This window comes from Bos grunniens, chromosome 11, assembly GCF_055505025.1.
Source record: "Bos grunniens cultivar Pamir isolate PY7600 chromosome 11, Bosgru_T2T1.0, whole genome shotgun sequence".
Classification (NCBI taxonomy): domain Eukaryota; kingdom Metazoa; phylum Chordata; class Mammalia; order Artiodactyla; family Bovidae; genus Bos; species Bos grunniens.
Window position 1 is genome coordinate 24,060,112 of NC_141175.1, and position 26,133 is coordinate 24,086,244.

At 40.0% G+C, this 26,133-nt stretch overlaps 1 long non-coding RNA gene across 7 annotated transcripts in view; it reads right to left on the reverse strand.

Moving 5' to 3' along the window:
- Positions 1-669: 669 nt before the first annotated feature.
- LOC147362740 (uncharacterized) overlaps positions 670-26,133 on the reverse strand; it is a 99,959-nt gene continuing 74,495 nt past the window's right edge. For 6 of the 7 annotated variants that reach the window (XR_015135790.1, XR_015135786.1, XR_015135788.1 and 3 more), the window contains one exon: positions 16,432-16,975. This is a non-coding gene — a long non-coding RNA (uncharacterized LOC147362740). Of the gene's footprint in view, positions 1,011-16,431; positions 16,976-26,133 lie in introns of those variants that run through there. The other variant, XR_015135789.1, reaches the window with a different exon arrangement.

The window sequence follows — 26,133 nt, forward strand, 5'->3', positions numbered from 1 at the left end:
TATTTCTAGTTTGCTGGACCATAATTACACAAGGGGAAGTGATTAGGCCTAGGACTTTAAACATCATTCAATGTTATGTAGGGTCTTGAATGCCCAGCCAAGAGTCTTGGACTTAATCCTGTAGGCTGTGAAGAGCCATGGAGAGATGATGAGAACTTGAAGGAAATATTTGAAGGTGTGTTTTAGGAAGATTGTTCTGATGCTAATTTGGAGCAAAATCTGCATTTAACAACCTAAAAATAACTTTGATGAGGCTGTTAACTTATTGTAATTCATCTATCCTAAGGAGTTAAGTTCTCAGCAATCAGTATTTCCTGTTCTTCCAATTAATCACTAAGTATGTATTTTTTTTAAAGTCTGGAGAGAAGAGAATACACTACTAATTATTGAGTACTAACTACCCAATAAATTTTATTCATTCTTCATATCTGTGATCTCTCATTATGGGACATTTAACCCTAGTGTTCAGATAAGGAAACCAGTAATGAAATTCCTTGTCGAAGTCACACAGTTAGTAAGGGGTAAAGGTAAGAGCCTGACTCCAGTGTGTATAGACTCCAAAATGTGTGTTTCTGCTCTCTCGCAGTTTCTTGAACAGATTTAAGCACTTAGAATTATAGCTTCTCAAGTAGTGCTGGAGCTAAGAATGATCTAGAGGCAGGGTACAGATTTTCTCTTCATAAGGAAAGTGTTTCTTTAATAGACTTCCCAACAGTGTTAGCCACTGAGGATTCACTCCCTTCAGATCCTATTGTGAGGTTACATTAAGACCTGGGAACTTATGCAAGGTCCTGAGGATAACAGGCAAAATATATGGAACCAAAATCAGGGGAGTCTTGGGGGATAAAACAAAAGAACCTTCTGGGAAATGGCATGCCTGGAGACTAGCACATGAATGCTTTGAAAAAACATTTGATGTTACTTGAATCTGGGCCACAGGGTCTTCTGAGTGTGTCTATTTAGGGAAGAGTTCATGCATCTGTGGGTTGGAAGTTTACTTGGACTTACGCCTAGGAAAAGAAAAACATACAAGCTCATGATCTAGTATCACTTCTTCTTCATCTTAATCTTCTCTGTTGTAAACAAAGTTTCATCTATGTAGATGACTTAAACATTGAAATAGGAAACTCTTCACCTCATAAAGAATACTCACACTGTATTAGCATGAGACAGTTGTGAGACCAGGAACTATTGATTTTGATTTTCTGAGTTTAAATATTGTCTCTCAGGTTTACTTTGTAGATGATTTGAGGTTTATTTATAAACTTCTCTAGTCCTCAGTTTTCTCATCTGTAAAATGGAATGCTAAAATCGTTTACCTCATAGAGCAGAATAAGTTAATATATAGAAAAGGACTTAAAACAATGGGTGGTGCATTGTATGTGCTATATAATAAAAAAATTCCCTATTGTTTAAATATTATTATTGCCACTAATGATGTTATGATGTAGTCACCTTCCTAGAACATGACTGTATAAAACAGATATTAAATGATACTTTTTGAGTGAATAGATGGATTAATGAAAATTCTACCAAAGTGATTTCTACCAGAAATTTAATTAATTTCTATCAAGATAATATCAAACCATAAAGATCTCAAGATTCACTGTTCACTGAGACAAAGCTAAGCATTCAGAGTATTAGGATTCTTGTTACTCACGAGACAAGGTGATTAGAATACATATTCTTTAGACCGTGTATAGAGCACTTAAATCAAAAGTGGTGTTTGGGGTAAGCACCATAAATAATGTTGCACTCTCTACAACACCTGAAGGTTTCCTATGATGACCAAAATAAATTATATGTACATACAAATTAAAATCTCTATATACAATTATGCATAAAATATATATAACTGATTTAGCACGATGAATTAACAACAAAATTATTTTTGCGGTCCAAAATTTTATTTTTTAAATTTTTATTGGAATATAGTTGATTTGCAGTGTTGTGTTAGTTTCAGGTGTACAGAAAAGTGAATCAGTTACACACACACACACACACACGCACACTCTGTTTTAGGTGCTTTTCCCATTTAGGCCACTAGGTAGTATTGAGGAGAGTTCCCTGTGCTCTACAGTAGGTCCTTATTAGTTGCCTATTTTATATATAGTAGTGTGTATATGTCAACCCCAATCTCCCAAATTATCCCTCCCCCACCCCTGCCGTTTTCCCCCAGTGACCACAAGATGTGATCTATCCTGGAGAATGTTCCATGTGTACTTGAGAAGTCAGTGTATTCTGTTGCTTCTGGATGGAATGTCCTATAACTGTGAATTAAGCCTATCTGGTCTAATGTGTCTGGAGAAGGCAATGGCACCCCACTCCAGTACTCTTGCCTGGAAAATCCCATGGACGGAGGAGCCTGATGGGTGCAGTCCATGCAGTCGCTAAGAATGGGACACGACTGAGTGACTTCACTTTCACTTTTCACTTTCATACACTGGAGAAGGAAATGGCAACCCACTCCAGTGTTCTTGCCTGGAGAATCCCAGGGACGGGGGAGCCTGGTAGGCTCTCGTCTATGGGGTCGCACTGAGTCGGACACGACTGAAGTGGCTTAGCAGCAGCAGCAGCACGTCTAATGTGTCATTTAAGACTCTGTTTCCTTATAGATTTTCTGTCTGATCTGTCCATTGGTATAAGTAGGGGTGTAAAGCCCACCACTATTATTGTATTACTGTTGATCTCCCCTTTTATGGCTGTTAGCATTTGTCTTATATATTGAGGTGCTCCTATGTTGGATGCATATATATTTACAACTGTTTTATCTTCTTCTGGATTGATCCCTCAATTGTTATGTAGTGTCCTTCTCTGTCTCTTGTAACAGTCTTTAAAGTCTATTTGTTCTGATATGAATATTGCTATTCCAGCTTTCTTTTGGTTTCCATTTCCATGGAAACCCTTTTTCGCCCCCTCACTTTCAGTCTGCACGTGTCCCTAGATCTAAAGTGGGACTCTCGTAGACAGCATAAAAACGGGCCTTGTTTTGTATCCATTCGGCAAGTCTGTCTTTTTGGATGGAGCATTTAATCCATTTATATTTAAGGTAATTATCAACATGTATGTTCCTATTGTTTTGGATTTGTTTCTGTAGGTCTAATTTCTTCCCTTCCTCTTTTGTTCTCTTGCGATTTGATAACTATCTTTGGTGTTGTGTTTAACAAAATTTTAAAAATCTTTCCTCTTTTGATTCTTGGATCCAGTTATTCCACTGATGAGAAAAATACTTAGTCACAAAGCAGAAAGTTTTATACACAAAGATGTTCACCATATTATTTATAATAGCAAACAAACTCAATTAGCTAAATATCTAAATATAGCAAAATCAACAAATTGGCAAACACTCCATGAAAGGCATACTAGCCAGACTTTTAAAATTTCATATGCTAAGAATGCTGTTCACTTTACCCAAAGTTCTCTTAGAAAAAGATATCTGTATCACTATTTGTCTGTTTGGCGGTGGGGGCAGGGGATTAAAAAAAGAACCATCTAGAACATGTTTTCCTTAACCTAGAACCTATTAATAGATCTAGACATTCAATGAGCCTTCTGAATTTTACGCAAAATTCTCTTTTTACAGGTAGTGTATAAGCTATATAGTAAATTTTATGTCCATGTCTATGACCGCTTCAACAAATTAAGCACCAGTGTTTGGGATCACCTCTAAGTTCAGATTGATGTATTGTGAGTAAATTAGTTGTAGACTCATGTATGAAGAGAAGACAAAATAATCTGATATCAAACCTACAGGGCATGTCACTCAGACTCATATAGGGATGAGCAACCTATTCCCTGTGGGACAAACCTGGCCATGTTTGTTTTTGTGTGACCCATAGGTAGAACTTTTAAAAGTATTTTTAAAGAGTTTGGGCAGGGGTTGGGTGATAGGGATAAGGAAGAAAGAGATATGAGACAAAGATCATATGTAGCCTGCAAAACTTAAAAATATATTCTTTTACAGAAAAAGTTTGCCAACCTCTGTATTTAGAACACTGCTAAATTGCAGATAAATTTCAATAGAAAAATCTCAAGCCTGTCCTTCAGTTTTCCACAGAAAATTAAACTTAATTTGTTTCAAAATCCATTGAACTAGTTGAGTGACTGGCAAATGGTATTAAAGATTACTGAATTGAATTGTCTGAAGTTGAATTTTCCCAACATTAAGTTCATTGAATCTTAGATTGAAAAACAAAAGGGAGATAATAATGAATATTCATTCTTTGGGCTTCCCAGGTGGCACTAGTGGTATAAAGAATCCACCTGCCAATGCAGGAGACACAAGAGTCACAGGTTCAATCCCTGGGTCAGGAAGATACCCTGGAGTAAGAAATGGCAACCCATTCCAGTATTCTTGCCTGAAAAACCCCATGGACAGGGAAGCCTGGTGGGCTACATTCATGGGTGTGCAAACAGTTGGACATGATTGAGCAACTGAGCACACACACATTCATTCTTTACACAAATAGGAATCTGTGTACAACCAAACTAAGTCTTTGATATAGACCTACTAGAACCTTTATTAGGTAAGAATGTTCAAGGCTAATTCAGTTCAGTTCAGTTCAGTTGCTCAGTCATGTCTGACTCTTTGCAACCCCCATGGACTGCAGCACTCCAGGCTTGCCTATCCACACCAACTCCCAGAGGTTGCTCAAACTCATATCCATTGAGTCAGTGATGCTATCCCATCATCTCATCCTCTGTCATCCCCTTCTCCTCCTGGTTATTATATACAACTAAAAAAAAAAAAAAAGTTTATTTATATTTAAATATTGCATAATGCAGACTAATTTAGGACTTAGCAAGGAATTTGAATCTAATAAAATATCTGGAAATACTTCAGTGTTCTAGTTCCACAGATTGCTGTTGGTGTTTCTTTGCGCTCCTGGTTTTGGGGTCAAGGATTAGCTTGGCTCAAATACCTTATCTGATAGGTCTTCACTGATGCACTCAAATTAATGAGGCTCTCCTGTATTTGGCTAATGAAAGACCTTTGCAAAGCCTATAAGTTCTGCTCCACTTGTCAGATGAGACCAGAAGATTCCTAACAATTTCAAGAGGAAAAACAACATCATTTGGTGGTACAGTTTGGAGTGTATTTTAGGAGAAGGCAGTCTAGCAGAACACCATGGAAACTTTTGAGGCTGCCACAACCCAAGGGCTTTTCTGGGGTCTTGTCAATTTATGGGTGAGCCAGTGTGAACTACTGGAAAGAAGATTAGAAAACTCAGACTCATTTCTCTATTTATATGAACTCGAGCAAACCACAATACTTCATTGGGCCTCAGTTTCCTTAAACATAAATTGAGAGGGGTGTTAGGTGGGGCTCAGTGACTTAACATGATCTCTACTCCTGGGTTCATTCTTGCATGATAAGGCCCTATTCTGAGACCATCATTGGATCTCCTAGTAATTGGGGCCCCAGATCCTGTTTTTCTCCGGCTCCATACCAGGTCTGAGCTGTACCTATGTGTCATTAAGAATCAAGGATGCCATCTGTACATCAGTGCTGTGATATTTCTTTAGCAGGCTGGCCTCCCTCACACCAACCTTAGAGAATGTTACATAATATGGCCATACTCTATTGTCTCTGTCTGCTCTGAAGTGAAGTCGCTCAGTCATGCCCGACTCTGAGACCCCATGGATAGTAGCCTGCACCAAGCTCCTCCGTCCATGGGATTTTCAAGGCAAGAAGTACTGGAGTGGGTTGCCATTTCCTTCTCCAGGGAATCTTCCTAACCCAGGGATCGAACCCAGGTCTCTCACATTGTAGACAGACGCTTTACTATCTGAGCCACCAGGGAAGTCCAGGAAGTCTGTCTGCTCTACTCCACTCCATTCTCAGGATGATGAGGATGCCACAGCCATTCTCTACTCAGACTTTACTTGAATTCTTCTACAGATGTTAGATCATCAGTTGACAAATTAGCGATCATTCACGTATCTAATCTAAGTCTTGAAATTCCAAATAATCAGAACAGTTTAATCAACATTCATTTTTGTTTCAGTGGTTACATACCAGGCTTCTGAAGACTTGAGGTCCTTTCTCACACTTACCTCAGGAATAACAGAACCCATATCAACTTTTTTTCTTAATTTTTTAAATTTATGTATAGTTGACTTACAGTGCTGTGTTAATTTCTGTTATACAACAAAGTGATTCAGTTTTATATATATACATACATACATATATATATATGTACATTCTTTTTTAATAAACTCTTTTCCATTATGGTTTATCATAGGATATTAAATATAGTCCTCTGTGCTATACACTTGGACCTTTTTGTTTATCCATTCTGTAAGTTGTAAGTTACATAATAACTTACATCTGCTAACCCCAACCTCCCTCCCCCAGTGCCCTCCCCAGTAGCAACCACAAGTCTACTCTCTCTGTCTGTGAGTCTATTTCCGTTTCATCTAAAGGTTCATCTATGTCATACATTAGATTCCACATAAAAATTATACCATATGATATTGTCTTTCTGATGTAGTATGATAATCTGTAGTTGCATCCATGTTGCTGCAAATGGCATTATTTCATTCATTTTCATGGTTGTGTAGTATTTCATTATATATATATATATATATATACACACACACACACCACATCTTCCTTATCCGTTCATCTGTTGACAGACATTTAGGTTACTTCTTTGTCTTAACTATTGTGAATAGTGCTGCTGTGAACATAGGAGTGCATGTATCTTTTTGAATTATAGTTTTACCCAGGAGTGGGATCAATGGATCATACAGCAATTCTGTTGCTAGTTTTCTGAGAAACCTCTATACTAATTTCCATAGTGGCTGCACCAACTTACATTTCCACCAACAGTGTAGGAGTTTCCTTTTTCTCTACACTCTCTCCAGCATTTATCTGTAAACTTTTTAGTGATGGCCATTCTGACCAGTATGATGTGGTACCTCATTGCAGTTATGATTTGCATTTCTGTAATAATTATGTTGAACATTTTTCCACGTACCTATTGGCCATCTATAATTTTGATTAGGTCCCATTTGTTTATTTTTGTTTTTATTCCTTTTGCCTTGGGAGACTGACCTAAGAAAACATTGGTACAATATATGTTAGAATATTTTGCCTATGATATCTTCTAGGAGTTTTATGGTGTCAAGTCTTGTGTTTAAGTCTTTAAATCATTTTGAGTTTATTTTTATGTACAGGGAAAGGGAGTGTTCTAACTTCATTAATTAACATGTAGTTGACCAACTTTCCTGACACCACTTGTTGAACTCATTCTTTCTCCCACTGTGTATTCTTGCCTCCTGTGTTGATGATTAACCATAGGTGTGTGAATTTATTTCTGGGCTCTCTATTCTGTTCAACTGATCCATAAATCTGTTTTTGTACAATACTATGCCATTTTGATAGTATCTATAATAGCTCTGTAGTATTGTCTGAAGTCTGAGAGGGTTATGCCTCCTGCTTTGCTCTTTTTCTTCAGGATTGCTCTGACAATTTTGGGTCTTGTATGGTTTCATATACATTTTAGGGTTATTTCAAGTTCTGTGAAAAATGTCATGGGTAATTTGATAGGAATCACATTATATCTGTAGGGTGCTTTGGGTGGTGTGGCCATTTTAACAGTATTAATTCTTCCAATCCAAGAGTGTGAAAACACGTATCAATTTACTGCACCAGCTGACCAGACACACTGCACCAGATGGAATTTTCTCACCTTACACTGAATTAACATTATATTAAAGTAACTTTATGCCAAAATATTGTTTCAAACCTTGGGATTAGTTACTCTACCCCATGACTGTCATTTTAGGTTATTCCACATATTGTTGGTTCTTAAATACTCTCTTCATATTTTTCTGTACTTCCCCAATGCCCCTTCTTGGGTTCTCTATGCTGTTTCATTCAAGTCTGCATTTTTCTGGTGAACAAACTTGCCTGTATATGTGCATCTCCTCTGATCTAACCACAGCTTGGCTAGGCCCTAAGAATTTTCCTTCCCCTGTATCTGGAACAAAGGACTATGGCATCAGCATCCTTTCCTAACCCAACATTCCTCCAGATCTGTTTTCTTTATCCTTATGTAAGGTCATGTCACAATTGGAAATCTTACATTTACCTCCACACAGATCACATGAAATAATAACTGAAGTTTGTTGCTTTCAACTAGAGTGTCACACTGGTAATCACTGTTCTACCAGGAGCCCAGATAAACAGTTTAATATCCCTTTGTTAACACAAATATAGGAATAAGAATCATTACAAGAATAATGAAGTTTACTTAGCAAAACTTTAAAAACTAAAGAAATTCTTAGAGGAGCAACTTAACACAGTTAAAGTTAAGTTAAACTTAACTTTAAACACAGTTAAAGTTCTTAATGGTGAAAATTTGGAAACCAGAAACTTTCATTTCAGCATATTTACCTCTTCCAAGACCACCTAGGCAGAATGCTTGAACATTAGACGGGCTGCCAGGAAGTTTGGGTGGGAGCCAAGCAGGCAGCCAAGCTGAGATTCTAGGCCAGGAAAGATATCAATCAGGTCAAACCTGCCGGGCTGGTTTATGACTTCTGGAAACCTCCAAGGTTGATACACACTGGCACTCAGATATAACCATACCACTTTTCCTTGCCTGGAAATTTGAGAGTTGGTCAAACTGTAACACTTATTTAAAGTAACTCATTTTACAGGTGAAGAACTTGATTCATAAGGGGAGAAATGGCTTGTTCAGTATCACATTCAGTATATGGTACAGAGAAACTAAAACTCAAGTCACTTGCTGTCTCATTTGTTTTTGTGAAGCAACATGATGAATTGAAACAAATTTTTAAAATACCACCAAGGGAGAAACAAAAATTAATTACCTAATAATTAAAGAACGATAGCTCTATATTTTTATATGAGTGAGTGAAGTCACTCAGTCGTGTCCGACTCTTTGTGACCCCATAGACTGTAGCCCACCAGGCTCCTCCGTCCATGGGATTTTCCAGGCAAGAGTACTGGAGTGGGTTGCCATTTCCTTCTCCAGAGGATCTTCCCGAACCAGGGATCGAACCTGGGTCTCCCACATTGCAGGCAGACGCTTTACCGTCTGAGCCACCAGGGAAGCCCTAATAGTTTGTCATAAAATACATATTGATACATAAAATATACAAATTGTAAATTTGCTAAAAATAACAGATTCATTGCAAAGATAATTCAATATAATAAAATACCTAGGACTGAGATTATCTGGTAAGAAATGTTGGTTTCCTGTTTGGGTTTATTTACTATATAAGACGAGCATCTACAAATACTAAGCCTTCACAACAGGGAATGATCCACATTAACCTAAATGTGTCGGATTGTTTAACCACTGTAAACAACTGAATCCACTGATTTTCTTATCTTGCGAAAATTTTTGAAATGCCTAGCTGTTTATTGTGCTGTAGATGTAGTCACAGTTCTTAACCTATACTTCACTTAAGTATATCGAGAGGTTATATCAAAATCTAGAACTTAGGAAAGCGTATTTTTTAAAAAAGCAATCACCTTAGTCTCAAACATCTCTCAGCTGGGTATGAGAGAGAGACACCAAATAGATCATTCCAGGATACAGCCATCATTCCTGGGAGGGTGTTGTTATATAGTATGCAGGATTTGAATAGCTGTGGTTGTGCATGTGAGAACGGGTGACATCAAAGTGGAAAAAAAAAGGAATTTAATTACAGCCTGCCTTTCAAAATTCCAAAAGGAAAATATAAAGAAACATATCTTACCCAGAGCACCCCAAAAGGCTTATAGGCATGTTAGATCATGAGATCACCATGGTGGAATTCAGTAAAGAGATGACTTCAGTTAATAAACAAAAGAAGAATCCTCTTCTTCCTACTGAGGGTGTTTATTATGCTCCATGTTCTGATTCCCTTTCCCAGCCTTTTGGGAAGAGTGGAGGTGGGTGATTGGAACATGTTTGTGTGTCTGTGAGGAGGATGTGAGCTCTGTTATTGGCACTTGTGGTATGGGGGTTGAATTGGGACATGCAGTCACTTTTTGCTCATGAGTTCCTAGCAGCCTGACAAAGTGGAAAGAACAAGAGATTTAGAGCCAAGAAAAGTTCTACTAAAATAGTAGTCTTTTGACTTGAAGCTCATTAAAATACTTGCCCAAGCTTCAGTTTCTTCATCTTTAAAGTAAGGAGAGCCATATCCATTATGCAGGATCTCCAAAGGATAAAAATGGGATCTTGTATGGAAGGCATTTAGCCTTTAGTGGGCCACATATTTGTTCTCATGCTCCTTTTTCTCCCTGTTGGGTCAATTAAACGACCTTCCCAGCTGGACATCCCTATCCTCTGTCCCTCCGTCACCCAGAGTGTCACATTTACCATCACCAGCGCTCCTCAGCCCATGCTTAAAGGAAAACACAACTTGCCAAGTGCAGCCTTTACCTGTAGAACTAGGTGTAGACTTTTGCAAGAACACTCAAGGCCTTGCCTAACCTGCCTTTCCTACCCCTTTCTCATTCCTCTCGTTAAAAAGCCTCAACTTCATCCAGACCTGCCTGGGTACATGTGGATAGGCATGTAGCAGCCTTGCCACCTAGAATGCCCCTGTTTTTCTTCTCTACCCCTTCAACCTCTGCTGATTTCCTTAAAGTTCAGCTTATACACTCACTGCCTTCTGGAATATTCCCAAGTAATTCTGACTCCTAGTGCTATGTCCTCCTTTGGAAATATGACATGCATTGGCCATGACATTAATATAGCAGATTCTCTTTTATACTCAAATAATTCTCAGTTCCTTAATGTGTTAAGCCACTGTGATGGTTGTTTAGTTGCTAAGTTGTCTCCGACTCTTTTGAGACTCTATGGACTGTAGTCTACAAGGCTCCTCTGTCCATGGGATTTCCCAGGCAAGAATACTGAAGTGGATTGCCATTTCCTTCCCAGGGGATCTTCCTGGGCTCAGATGGTAAAGAATCTGCCTGCAATACAGGAGACTCAAGTTTGATCCCTGGGTCAGGAAGATCCCCTGGAGAAGGGAATGGCAACCCACTCTAGTATTTTTCCCTGGAGAATTCCATGGACAGAGGAGCCTGGTGGGTTACAGTCCCTGGGGTTGCAAAGTCAGACACGATTGAGCGACTAACACTAACCGAACCCAGGGATCAAACTTGCATCTACTGTGCTGCAAGCAGATTCTTTACCACTGAGCTGCTTGGAAATCCCCAAGCCTTCCTTAGGTGTTAAGTGCCACCTTCCTGTGGTAGGTACCTTAAATACCTCTGGGTTTTGCCACATGTGAGGCCTTTTCTCCCCAGTTAGCTAAGTTTCTCAAGGGCAGGGTAACAGTTATTTATGTTATCCACAGGATGTATGGAAGTGGCATGGTCTAGAAAGAAGAAAAAAATACAATATTTTCTTTGTAACAGGAGGCACTTGGCTTTTGAGTACATTGAGTATATTTAATTACAACGATTAACATAGTAAAAGCATGACTTCTCATCTCCAACGTCTTGGGGATATAATATATAGATTAATCATAAAAGATTCAAATCTCTTATCTGCTGGTTCCTTAGTCACTATCTTCCCTTCCAGGTGAGTGTGCATAGAATGAGATGAAAAGAAAAACAAAAACAAAAAAACCCTGGTGGCAATCTAGTCAAGTTTTGACAAGCAGGTGTGCTCAGCACCCTTGTCAGTTTCCAGCACAGCATGAGGTCATGGGGAGCACTGGACTCAAAACACAATTGAAACAGAGTAGTTGGTGAATTTCTAGCCTGACAGCTCCCAAACCTATTCTTTCTTGGCCTCCCTTTGAAGTCCTGCAAAAAAATAAGGTTGATGAAGGAATCCTTTCATGCTCCCTAGGCATCAGGAAACCTACCATAACACCTCCCACATTCCGCGCCTTTTCAGAATCTGCCTAAGGAAAGCAGACACACACACATGCCCCCTAGAGTCCTCCATCATGGTGTGGGCCTTTCATTTCACAGTCCTCTGCAAAGTGCTATTTGTGAAGCTTAAAATATGTGAGCTTTCAGGGGGAGGAGACAAGTGCTCCGGAGAAAATAACACACCAGGATAAGCCACATCACATTGTTTCTTCTGGGACACACTTTGTTCTGGGAAAATGTCCTAATCACCTCTGAGTTTAGTGTTACTGTGTATATCACAGCACTGTGCCTGGGAAAATACAATGACATTTTGTGTGATGACATTGTAGTGAAATAATAGCTCTTTGTTACCATAAGCAGCAGATTGACGTCCAACATTTATTAGAAATAGTGAGCATTGAATATCTAATGTATCAAATAGCTCTGTGTACAGGATTGGTTTCATGGCAGGGGGGCAGATTTCATAACCTAAGGTGTGATACAAATTTTAGCACAATTCCAGTTGCTTTTTTATCCCAATATGAAAAATAGACATGTGGCTTGTTAGGAAAACAGTACAAAACAGTATACAAAGCACAGTCTTGGGTCACAAAGACCTAAATATGGGTAATAGCCCCATGATTTATGAGTTCTGCACCTTTGGGTGAGTCACTTAGCCTCTCTGTATTTTAGTTTCCTATTTTACAAATAGGCAAAAGGAGAAGAGGGAGGCAGAGGATGAGATGGTTGGATGGCATCACTAACTCAACAGACGTGAATTTGAGCCAACTCCGGGAGATAGTGAAGGACAGGGAAGCCTGGCACGCTGCAGTCCATGGGAAAGAGTCAGACACAACTTAGCAACTGAACAGCAACAAATAATGTCTCTTTCATATATTTTTTCTCTTGTAATGGTGAAATCTAATAATATACAGCCCCTGAAATATGCTAAACAATTAATGGTCGTCATTGCTCTTGTCATTGTCATGTGAAATGATTAACACATGTGCAGCATCTTACAGAACTGCTTCCCTAACATCTCTTTCTCACCAGCATTAAATTTACCCTTACACACAGGGAGAGCAAGACCATGGCAGGCCCTTAACATTCTCATGACTGTTGAAGGCACTTTGACTTTCCCTGCAGACTGCTGACAAAAATATAAAGAATGAGAAACATATAAGCTGTTAGGATTTATGTGCTACGAACATTCATGGTCTCAAGAAATCCATTTCCTTACTTTATAGGCAATTTTGTTTAATTACTGATACAATGCCCTATAATCAAAACTTGAAACTCCTGTCCATCAGAAATTCCAATTTTTTTTCCTTCAAACATTGTGTATTAATTTTATATTACTGCTGTAACAAATGACTGCTGACTAAGTGGTAACACAAATTTATTATCTTAAAGATCTGTCAATCAGAAATCTGACACAGGTCTCAGTGAACTAGAATATTTGCAGGGCTCCATTCCTTCTAGAAGTTCTAGGGTTACATCCATTTTCTTCCTTTTTAAATTTCTCTAAAAGCCACCCACATTCCTTGGCTCATGGCTCCATTCTTCTACCTTCAAAAGCAGCAACATTACTTCTCTGTGACCATACTTCTGTTGTCATATTTCTTTCTCTAATCCCCTTCTGCCTCCCTCTTCCATGCTCAAGAACCCTTACGAGTATGTGGGGCTCACATGGATGATCCACGATAACCACTCTGTTTTAAGTCAGCTAATTAGCAACTTAATTGTATCTGCTTCCTTAATTTCCCTTTGCCATGTAATCTTACATATTCATAAGTTCTAAGTATTAAGATGTGGTCATTTTGGGGGTAGCCATTATTCTACCTACTTAGTTTGGCATTAGATCTTTTTCCAAGAAAAGAAACGACCACAAAGAACCAAGTTTTGTCATCTACCTCATAAAACAGAGAGAAGGCAGTCTATACATTTAAGCATCAATTATGTGTCAGTCACTTTACATTTGTTAATTCAACCTCAGGACCGAACATTTATGTGGACTAGAAGGACCTGCCTACTTCTCTCTCCCTATTTCTCTAACACTAGTGTGGACCTTCATAGAACACATATAAATTCTGAGACTCCAAGAAAAAAAGAAAATGTTATGAAAGAACAGAAATCAGAGTTTGTGACTGAGAAGGTTGAAAAACATTTAATTTGATATATTATTTCTAATATTTATTGATCAACATATATTTCCTTGTTCTAAATACTTTTTTACTTTTACACATGATTTAATTTCTTAACAGAACTCTAATTGACAGTATTATCTGTGTGCCAGAGAAAAAAAAATTAATTTCCACAGTTAGGAACATTGTTTAAAGACACATACAGGTAGTTTGCAGAACTGAATTTGAACCCAGTTTGTGTGTGTGTTAGTCGTTCAGTCATGTCTGACTCTTTGCGATCCCATGGACTGTAGTCCCCCAGGTACCTCTGTCCATGGAATTTTCCAGGCGATAATGCTGGAGTGGGTTGCCAATTCCCTGCTCTAGGGGATCATCATGACCCAGGGATTGAACCTGGGTCTCCTGCTTTACAGGCAGATTCTTTACCGTCTGAGCCGCCAAGGAAGGCCCTGAACCCAGCTGGCCTTGAAAATGCATTTGGAGAGAGAGCAAGGTGGCAGAGCAGGAAGACCCTGTGCTCACCTTCTCCCACAAACATGCCTGATAACATAGAGAATAACTTTCCCTGAGAACGACCTGAAGAGTAGCGGAACAGCTCTTCTACAACCAATGATATAAAATATACAAAGAGACTGGTAGGAGAAGAGTAATGACTTAATTCAGATCCAACCCCCCAGCAGGCAACCCACAAGCTCAAATTTCTCTAAAAAGCGAGGGATTCAGACCCCATACTGGGCATCCCAGTGCTGAGGTCCGGCACAAGGAAGAAGAGTGCCCTTGATTGACTTTGAAAATCAGTGAGGCTTACTGGAAGCCTTTAGGAAATTGAGACTGCTCTTAAAGGCACACACACAGACTTACTCTCTCGCAGTGCCAATGCAGAGGTAGCAGACTGAAAAGTGCCTGGTGCTCTGTCTGGCATACCTAGCTGCCCCAGCATTCCACTTGTCCCATATCAGGCTTCTGTTCCAGTTCCTCAGCCCAAGGCAGTGACTACCAGCATGCCCCAGGAGAAGCAGTGGTTCACACCAGGCTCCAGCTCTGGCCTCACCCACTGCCAAGGCATCGGTCACCAGCAAGCCTTGGGAGAAACCCCAGCCTGACCTGGGTGCTATCTCTAACCCCTTCCACCTCTTCCTAGATCCAAATAACACCCTCCAAGGCAAGGACCCTGGAATACTCCAGGAAAAGCCTCAGCCTATGCTCTTTTTAGCTCCAACTCTTCCAGAAGAGCCACTGGGCATATGCAGACTGCATACATAAGGGTACTACTTCAAGAGCAGAATAGGTAACTGCTTTGTCTGATTTCACAGAGAAAAACAGGGAAAGTGAAACAAAAGAAGTAAGACAGACTATATTCCAAACTAAAGAACAAGATAAAATCTAAGGGGAGGGGGGAAACTAATGAAACTGAGATAACTAATTTACTTGACAAAGAATTCAAAATGATAGTCATAAGAATTCTTACTGAAATCAGAATTGAGGAATGCAGTAAGAACTTTAAGAAAGAATTAGAAAATGTAAAAAAAAGAATGAATCACAGCTAAAGAGTACAACAATCTAAGTGAAAATCACATTAGAAAGAAGAAACAGCAAATTAGACAATCCAGAAGAACACATAAATGGACTGAAAGGCAGGATAGTGGAAACCAGGACAGAAAAAAGAAAAAAATAATGAGGATAAGGGCCCACTGGGACAACATATAATATACTAACACTTTCATTATAGGATTCCCAGAAAGAGAAGAGAGACAGAAAGTGTCCCCTTACCTGAAAATGTCCCCTTACCTGAAGAAGAAATGCAGGTCTAGGAATCAAAGAGAGTCCCAAATAAGATGAATCCAAGGAGGCCAACACCAAAACATATCATAATTAAAATAGCAAAACTTTAAAAAGAAAATTTTAAAGGCAGCAAGAGCAAAACAGAGAGTCACAGAGTAGGGAGCTTCCATAAAGCTATAAGTTTATTTTTCTTCAGAAATTTTATAGGCCAGAGGGGAGCAGAATGATTTATTTAAAGTTCTTAAAGAGGGGGGAGGGAAAAAAAAACAAAAACAAAAACTACAACCAATGATATGACCCAGCAAAGTTATCATTCAGAATTGAAGAAGAGAGAGTCGTTTTTCCAAAAAGACATGTAGATGGCCAGCCGGCACATGAAAAGATGCTCCCCACCACTAATCATCAGGAAAATGCACATCAAAACCAGTGTGAGATACCACCTCACAGTTGTTAGGATGACGGTAGTCCTAAAGACAAGAAGTAACAAGTATCAGAGAGATATGAAGACCAGGGCTCCTAGTACACTTCGATAGGAATGTAAATAGGTAAATTGGTGCAGCTGCTATGGAGAACAGTAGGCAGGTTCCTCAGAAAAACTAAAAATAGAACTACCATGTGATCCAGCAATTCTACTCCTGGGCATACATCTAAAGAAAATGAAAACACTAATTTGAAAAGTTAGTTTTAATTTTTATTGCAGCATATTTACAATAGCCGAGATAACAGAAGCAACCTAAGTGTTCATCAACAAACAGATGGATAAAAAAGATATGAGATAGATGTACACACACTGGAAAATTATGCAGCTATATAAAAGAATGAAATCTTGTTATTTGCAACACATATAGACCTGGAGGTTACTATAGTTAGTGAAAAAAATCAGACAGAGGAAGATAAAAATCTGTTTTCACTTATATATAGAATCTAAAATGGAGAAGGCAATGGGAACCCACTCCAGTACTCTTGCCTGGAAAATTCCATGGATGGAGGAGCCTGATGGGCTGCAGTCCATGGGGTCACTAAAAGTCGGACATGACTGAGTGACTTCACTTTCACTTTTCACTTTCATGCATTGGAGAAGGAATGGCAACCCACTCCTGTGTTCTTGCCTGGAGAATCCCAGGGACAGGGGAGCCTGGTGGGCTGCCGTCTATGGGGTCGCACAGAGTTGGACACAACTGAAGTGACTTAGCAGCAGCAGCAGCAGCAGAATCTAAAAACAAAATAAATGAACAAATACAGCAAAATAGAAGCAAACTTACAGAGAACAAGCTAGCACTGAAAGGGAAAGGGATAAAAAGAGAGGCAAAATACATGAAGGGGATTAAAAGGTACAAACTGCCAGCTATAAAATAAAATAAGTCAGAAGGCTATGTTGTACAGCACAGGGAATATGGTCAACATTTTATAATAACTTTGTATGGTTTGTAATCTGTGAAAACACTAAATCATTATGTTGTATACCTGAAACTAATATAATATTTTAAGACCAATATACCTCAATTTAAAAAAGTGAAAGTTGCTCAGTCATGTCTGACCCTTTATGACCCCATGGACTATACAGTCCATGGAATTCTCCAGGCCAGAAAATTGGAGTGGGTAGCGGTTCTCTTCTCCAGGGGATCTTCCAAACCCAGGGATTGAATCCAAGTCTCCTACATTGTAGGCAAATTCTTTACCAGCTGAGCCACCAGGAAAGCCCAGTTGAAAGAAGTATGTATTAAATCATTATAGAAACTGTCTCTCATATGTTCAGTCACAGAGCATCTATTGAAAACCAAAGCTTGAAAGGATCTGAATTCAAATTTAAAACAACATATTGAAGCCAGATCAGAATCAATGTTTAGTCCTCCAATGATGATTTCACTGAAGGAGAAAATCCTTTGGGAAGGTAAGCATAGGATGTTCCCAGGGAAAAACAGGACCCTGAGCCCAGCAGCGTAGGGGGAGACATGCATTTGGGAAGAGTTGATGGCTGAACAATGTGGAGGAGGAAGGACAAGGTTGCCAAAAAGACAACAGTGTGGGTAGAGGCCCAGAGATGTCAGTACCAGTGGAACATAAAATGCAAGAAAGAGAATGCAATGGGACAGGTAGACAGAGACCAAAACATTTATGTCTTTGAAGGCCATGCAGAGAGTTGAAACATTCTGAGTAGAGAATAAACATGACCATATTTATAGTTTAAAAGAATTTTGGGGCTCAAATTGTGACTGATTTGCACTGTTGTATGGAAAAGACTAACACAACTTTGTAAAGCAATTATCTCCCCATTAAAAAATAAATTAAAAAAAAAAGAATGTTGGGCATTTGTGATTGAGTGGAATGGGGACTAGATGCCAGATAGAGACCTATAAGCCTGATGCCAGAGCCTAGAGAAGAAGTGGTAAGACTTGAGCTAAAATTAATTTGTAGTGATGAAGAGAAGGGTCCAAGCTGAGAATCATCCAGGGGATTTTAGAATCTCAGCCGCTGAATCAAGCTGCCTCCTCCTGAGAGAGTTGGGATGCTGTGTTCCCTGGATAAATGACAACTTCTGTGAGCAGCTTGGTACCTGTGGTGAGGCACATTGAGGTGACCTCGGAGGTCCCCTTTTCTCCGAGACTCGAATTGAATTGCTCTGAAGTGCCAAACGTCCTCCTCAGAGGAATAATTGAGAGCCTGCCTTAGTCTTTGCAGCAGTGCTCAGCCTTTCTGGAAGAAGATTCTATTTTCCAAATGAAGTCAGTAAAAGTTCTTATGGCTTTTAATTCACATCCAGGATGGAAAATCTAATGTTCTCATTCTCTCACTGAATTGCACACAATTCATTGTGTTTTTATCTAGCTGTTCAGGGAGAAAAACATCATTGGATTTCCCTGTTACAGAGAGGGGTGGAGAAGGCACAGAGATCAACCTGAGTATATTTTCACATTTTCTTGCTAATTACTTGTCAGTGTTTCACAGATGGGTAAAGATTTTACTGAAAAGGACAAGGTTTATCCTTTGACCTAATAATGAACCTACCATTTTAAAATCTCTCTGAACATCCATAGATTTAATCACAATCTCATTGAACAATAAAGATTTGTTCAGTGATTTATTCAAAGAGCAAACATGTTTTTGCACCCTTCTGTGAAAGGAACTTTGGGGAAGCTATTGACTAGTTACATGCCTGCACTCACATGTGGCCTCACATGTGGCTGAGCACATGTGGCTCAGCCTCTCATCTCCAGTTCATTCTCTATCAGTTCAGTTCAGTCACTCAGTCATGTCCGACTCTTTGCGACCCCATGAATCACAGCACGCCAGGCCTCCCTGTGCATCACCAACTCCCGGAGTCTACTCAAACTCATGCCCATCGAGTCAGTGATACCATCCAACCGTCTCATCTCTGTCATCCCCTTCTCCTCCTGCCCCCAATCCCTCCCAGCATCAGGGTCTTTCCAATGAGTCAACTCTGCGCATGAGGTGGCCAAAGTATTGGGGTTTCAGCTTTACCATCAGTCCTTCCAAAGAACACCCAGGACTGATCTCCATTAGAATGGACTGGTTGGATCTCCTTGCAGACCAAGGGACTCTCAAGAGTCTTCTCCAACACCACAGTTCAAAAGCATCAATTCTTTGGTGCTAGCTTTCTTCACAGTCCAACTCTTACATCCATACATGACCACTGGAAAAAATCATAGCCTTGACTAGATGGACCTTTGTTGGCAAACTAATGTCTCTGCTTTTTAATATGCTATTTAGGTTCGTCATAACTTTCCTTCCAAGCAGTAAGCTTCTTTTAATTTCATGGCTGCAATCACCATCTGCAGTGATTTTGTCACCCTAAAAAATAAAGTCTGACACTGCTTCCACTATTTTCCCATCTACTTCCCATGAAGTGATGGGACCAGATGCCACGATCTTAGTTTTCTGAATGTTGAGCTTTAAGCCAACTTTTTCACTCTCCCCTTTCACTTTTATCAAGAGGTTCTTTAGTTCCTCTTCACTTTCTGCCATAAGGGTGGTGTCATCTGCATATCTGAGGTTATTGAGATTTCTCCCGGAAATCTTGATTCCGGCTTGGGCTTCTTCCAGCCCAGCGTTTCTCATGATGTACTCTGCACAGAAGTTAAATAAGCAGGGTGACAATATATAGCCTTGATGTACTCTTTTTCCTGTTTGGAACCAATCTGTTGTTCCATGTCCAGTTCTAACTGTTGCTTCCTGACCTGCATATAGGTTTCTCATGAGGCAGGTCAGGTGGTCTGGTATTCCCATCTCTTTCAGAATTTTCCACAGTTTATTGTGATCCACACAGTCAAGAAAGCAGAAATAGATGCTTTTTCTGGAACACTCTTGCTTTTTTGATGATCCAGCAGATGTTGGCAATTTGATCTCTGGTTCCTCTGCCTTTTCTAAAACCAGCTTGAACATCTGGAAGTTCACAGTTCACATATTACTGAAGCCTGGCTTGGGGAATTTTGAGCATTACTTTACTAGCTGGTGAGATGAGTGCAATTGTGCGGTAGTTTGAGCATTCTTTGGCATTCTTGGGCATTGCCTGTCTTTGGGATTGGAATGAAAACTGACATTTTCCAGTCCTGTGGCCACTGCTGAGTTTTCCAAATTGGCTGGCATATTGAGTGCAGCACTTTCACAGCATCATCTTTCAGGATTTGAAATAGCTCAACTGGAATTCCATTGCCTCCACTAACTTTGTTCATAGTGATGCTTTCTAAGGCCCACTTGACTTCACATTCCAGGATGTCTGGCTCTAGGTGAGTGATCACACCATCATGATTATCTGGGTCTTGAAAATCTTTTTTGTACAGTTCTTCTGTGTATTCTTGCCACCTCTTCTTAATATATTCTGCTTCTGTTAGGTCCATACCATTTCTGTCCTTTATGGAGCCCATCTTTGTATGAAATATTCCCTTGGTATCTCTAATCTTCTTGAAGAGATCTCTAGTCTTTCCCATTCTGTTGTTTTCCTCTATTTCTTTGCATTGATCACTGAGGGAGGCTTTCTTATCTCTCCTTGCTATTCTTTGGAACTCTGCATTCAGATGCATATATCTTTCTGTTTCTCCTTTGCTTTTCGCTTCTCTTCTTTTCACAGCTATTTGTAAGGCCTCTCCAGACAGCCATTTTGCTTTTTTGCATTTGTTTTCCATGGGGATGGTCTTGATCCCTGTCTCCTGTACAGTGTCATGAACCTCCGTCCATAGTTCATCAGGCACTCTGTCTATCAGATCTAGTCCCTTAAATCTATTTCTTACTTCCACTGTATAATCATAAGGAATTTGATTTAAGTCATATCTGAATGGTCTAGTGATTTCCCCTACTTTCTTCCATTTAAGTCTGAATTTGGCAATAAGGAGTTCATGATCTGAGCCACAGTTCAGCCCCCAGTCTTGTTTTTGCTAACTGTATAGAGCTTTTCCATCTTTGGCTGCAAAGAATATAATCAATCAGATTCCGGTGTTGACCATCTGGTGATGTCCATGTGTAGAGACTTCTCTTGTGTTGTTGGAAGAGGATGTTTGCTATGACCAGTGCATTCTCTTGGCAGAACTCTATTAGCCTTTGCCCTACTTCATTCCACAATCCAAGGCTAAATTTGCCTGTTACTCCAGGTGTTTCTTAACTTCCTACTTTTGCATTCCAATCCCCTATAATGAAAAGGACATCTTTTTTGGGTGTTAGTTCTAAAAGGTCTTATAGGTCTTCATGGAACCGTTTAACTTCAGCTTCTTCAGCATTACTGGTTAGGGCATAGGCTTGTATTACTGTGATATTGAATGGTTTGCCTTGGAAACGAACAGAGATCATTCTGTCATTTTTGAGATTGCATCCAAGTACTTCATTTCGGACTCTTTTGTTGACCATGATGGCTACTCCATTTCTTCTGAGGGATTCCTGCCCGCAGTAGTGGATACAATGATCATCTGAGTTAAATTCACCCATCCCAGTCCATTTTAGTTCACTGATTCCTAGAATGTTGATGTTCACTCTTGCCATCTCCTGTTTGACCACTTCCAATTTGCCTTGATTCATAGACCGAACATTCCAGGCTCCTATGCAATGTTGCTCTTTACAGCATCAGACCTTACTTCTATCACCAGTCACATCCACAACTGGGTATTGTTTTTGCTTGGCTTCATCCCTTCATACTTTCTGGAGTTATTTCTCCACTGATCTCCAGTAGCATATTGGGCACCTACCGACCTGGAGAGTTCCTCTTTCAGTATCCTATCATTTTGCCTTTTCATACTGTTCATGGGGTTCTCAAGGCAAGAATACTGAAGTGGTTTGCCATTCCCTTCACCAGTGGACCACATTCTGTCAGACTTCTCCACCATGACCCGCCCGTCTTGGGTGGCCCCAGTGGCATGGCTTAGTTTCATTGAGTTAGACAAGGCTGTGGTCCATGTGATCAGATTGACTAGTTTTCTGTGATTATGGTTTCAGTATGTCTGCCCTCCAATGCCTTCTCACAACACCTACAGTCTTACTTGGATTTCTCTTACCTTGGACATGGGGTATCTCTTCAGGGCCGCTCCAGCAAAGCGCAGGTGTTGCTCCTTACCTTCGACCAGGGTTATCTCCTCATGGCCGCCCCTCCTGACCTTGAATGTGGAATAGCTCCTCTCGGCCCTCCTACGCCCACACAGTTGCCACTCCTTGGACGTGGGGTTACTCCTCTAGACCTCCACCCCAGACCTTGGGCATGAGGTAACTCCTCTTGGCCGCCGCCCCATAAAATAGCATAATATGAACTAATGTAGCAAATATAATGACAGGAAGAAATGATTCACCAGAGGTACACCTAAAGCTTCAATACTGGGCAAGGTAAAGTTTAGAAGAAATTTTTGATTAAAATAGTATTGTACAGAAAGGGTCAAGGCAGCCATTTTCTGTGCAGAGTTCATTTCTGTGTAAGAGAGGATAAACCTCCCTTTAGGGGCAGAACACATAAACAGTAGGCTGGAGAATAGAGCATTTCATGAAGAAACAGGGAGCTATGGGTCTTTACTAAGGTGTGGCATTATTCCTAAAGAAATAAATCATCAATGTCATGATCACTCAGTCATTTCTGAGTCTTTGCAATCCTATGGACTGTAGCCTGTCAGGCGTCTCTGTCCATGGAATTTTCAGACAAGAATACTGGTGTGGGTTGCCATTTCCTCCCAGGGGATCTTCCCAACCCCAGCAGTCAAATTCTGGTCTCCTGTATTTGCAAGCAGATTCTTAACTACTGAGCCACCAGGGCAGCCCAAAGAAATAGAGACAAATATCCACAGTCCTTTTTGGAAACAGTAGAAATAATAATGAGATTAGCAACTTGCATTTGTTGAGCGTTTTCTATATGCCAAGTACCATGCTAATGCTCCCCCTAGAATGATTTTAATTCTACTCTTCACAATACTTGTTACTTGTTTCCTTATTTTACCATAAGAAAAATGAAGCTTTGAGAGATAACATGCTTATCACATGCTTAATACAATAGTGTTGCACAGCTATTGTATTAACAGAAGTCCAGTTGGCATTCTGCTATCTAATCCTATATAAAGTCTAGTGCTCAGCTGATCCTATCATGCAAAACTTCAGCCATCTCCTCCACTAAGCTCAAAAGACTAAACAGTTTCTTCAAATGATCCATAAAAGTGCAAGTAAGTATACACAGTCCAATGTGCAGTAAGGATGAAGATGGAACTTAGGCAAGAGAATCAGTAGAATTGGACAATGCCCGAAGTCAAATGAAAAAGGATCATCTTAGAGTTTCCCTCTACTCCTTAGTGAGGAGCTGTGTGAAAAATGGTAACAGAAGATTACTTAGACTTTGTGTATCTGTGTAGTATGTGAATATGCAGCAAGAAAAAATATTTTAAAGTAAATACATGAAACCAGATCTTATGGTAGAAGCTTATACCTTTGACTATTTGGGGGGCATTGTATGGATAGTTGGAGAAGGAAATGGCAACCCACTCCAGTATTCTTGCCTGGAGAATCCCAGGGACAGAGGAGCCTGGTGGGCTGCCATCTATGGGGTCACACAGAGTGGGACACGACTGAAGCGACTTAGCAGCAGCAGCAGTATGGATATTAAGGAAAGAAAATGGTCAGTCTCATGTCTTTACCTGATGAAGACTTAGAAGGGAAGAAGAAATGATAAAACTTAAGTACTTACAAACCATCAATCCTAAAGGAAATCAACCCTGAATATTCATTGGAAGGACCGATGACAAAGCTGAGACTCCAATATTTTGGCCACCTGATGCAAAGAACTGATTCATTGGAAAAGACTCTGATGCTAGGAAAGATTGAGGGCAAGAGGAGAAAGGGGCGACAGAGGATGAGATGGCTGGATGGCATTACCAACTCAATGGACATGAATTTGAGCAAAATCTGAAAGACAGTGAAGGACCAGGGGAGCCGGGCATGCTGCAGTCCATGGGGTCGCAGAGAGTCAGACACGACTTAGCAACAGAACAACAGCAAAATACTTACAGATCTGCCAGGTTACTAAAAAGTGAGTAAAGAGGTAAAATGGCCTTTTTCTTTGAAGAGCACATTTATAAGCCACTTAGAAAATAAATAAAGTCTACATGTGCAAAAAGTGAGAGCATCTGAGCTGCAAGGAGGCTTTTGAAGAGAAGTGGCAAGCCTGAGAAAGGCAGCAAGAGGAAGTATTTTCAAGTGGTGAGATGTCAGAAAGACCGGCATCTCAGATATGATATTTTAAAGATAAAATATATGATACAAAGTGAAAGATAACTTTGATTTGTACCTTGCCTTTGTACTGTGAATAATAAACTCTAACCACTCGATTCTTCCTGTAATTAAATTTATATATTTAATTTTATGGTATGCATAGTATTTAATTTTACTTGATTTTCAGTGCTACAAATTAAAACGCAATCACTGGCCCCCAAATTTTTAATGAAGTTTATTATTTACTGCAGACATTTCTAAGAGAACTCACAGAGCACAAATTGAATTCCACTCCTGGATGGGTAAGGAGAAAGGCAAACATAGGGCATAAAAGTTAAGTGCAAGCAGACAACTGAGTCAATTTTATCTAAATCTCAAAGGACAGATGACCATAGCTAAGATCTGTCTTCCATATTAACATTTACTAAAATAACTGAACTAGATGAACAAGCTTCATAAGCACCAAGCAACCCTTTTTCTTAAAACCCTATTGCTGCTGCTGCTAAGTCACTTCAATCGTGTCCGACTCTGTGCGACCCCATAGACGGCAGCCCACCAGGCTCCCCCGTCCCTGGGATTCTCCAGGCAAGAATTCTGGAGTGGGTTGCCATTTCCTTCTCCAATGCATGAAAATGAAAAGTGAAAGTGAAGTCGCTCAGTCGTGTCCGACTCTTCACGACCCCATGGACTGCAGCCCACCAGGCTCCTCTGTCCATGGGATTCTCCAGGCAAGAGTACTGGAGTGGGGTGCCATTTCCTCCTGCTTAAAACCCTAAGCAAGAGGAAACTTCCAGAAACTATTTTACACAGGTGTCTGAGGTAACTTGCTTAGAACAGTGAATAAGAGGAAGACCTTTCAAGACACATAGCCCAGGACTGTGGGCTAAGCAATTCCACGAGCCAACCCTGTAACCTGGAGCAAGTTACCAAACCTCTTGAAACTTTGATCTCCTCATTAGTAAAATTAGGTTACCAGCACTTCTCTACAGGTTTGTTGTAGGAATTAAATGACATAAGAATGTAAATTATTTACTTCGGAACCAAATATATTAAAAGTACTCACCCTAGAGACAGGCATCAGGACAAAGACTGATAGAGAAATTTAGGAAAACCAAATTATCAACCCTGAGAATAAATTATACTCCCACCAGCTAGCATACCCAAGTAGCAGCAATATCCAGAAGTCTTCAAAGGATGTGTGTGTGAAACACTTCTTCAGCTTTATTGTTGTTGTTTGGTCTCTCAGACCTGTCCAATTCTTTTACAACCCCACTGACTAGCCTGCCAGGCTCATCTGTCCTTGGAATTTCCCAGGCAGGAATACTGGAGTGGGTTGCTATTTCCTTCTCCCTTTTCCAGCTTTGCCATACTGTAATTTTTAATGTTTCTCTTTTTTCGACAATACAGAGCTATACAGTAAACTCCTTGAGACTAGACCCATTCCACACTGTTTACCATGCAAAATCCAGAATTGTTAATTACTCAGGAAGGGTTTTTTCCCCCAATAGAATAAAACCAGATATCTTTACTCAGCAATGGTGGCTGAATGTAAACTGTCTTCCCGGCACTCTAAAGGACCTGAACGGGGGGGTGGGGGGGGGGGCAGTTCTAAAACATTTAGAGCATCATCAGTCTTCAGAAGAGAAGAAATATGGGAATGAGTTTTCTGGAAGAGTTGTCCTTCATTGC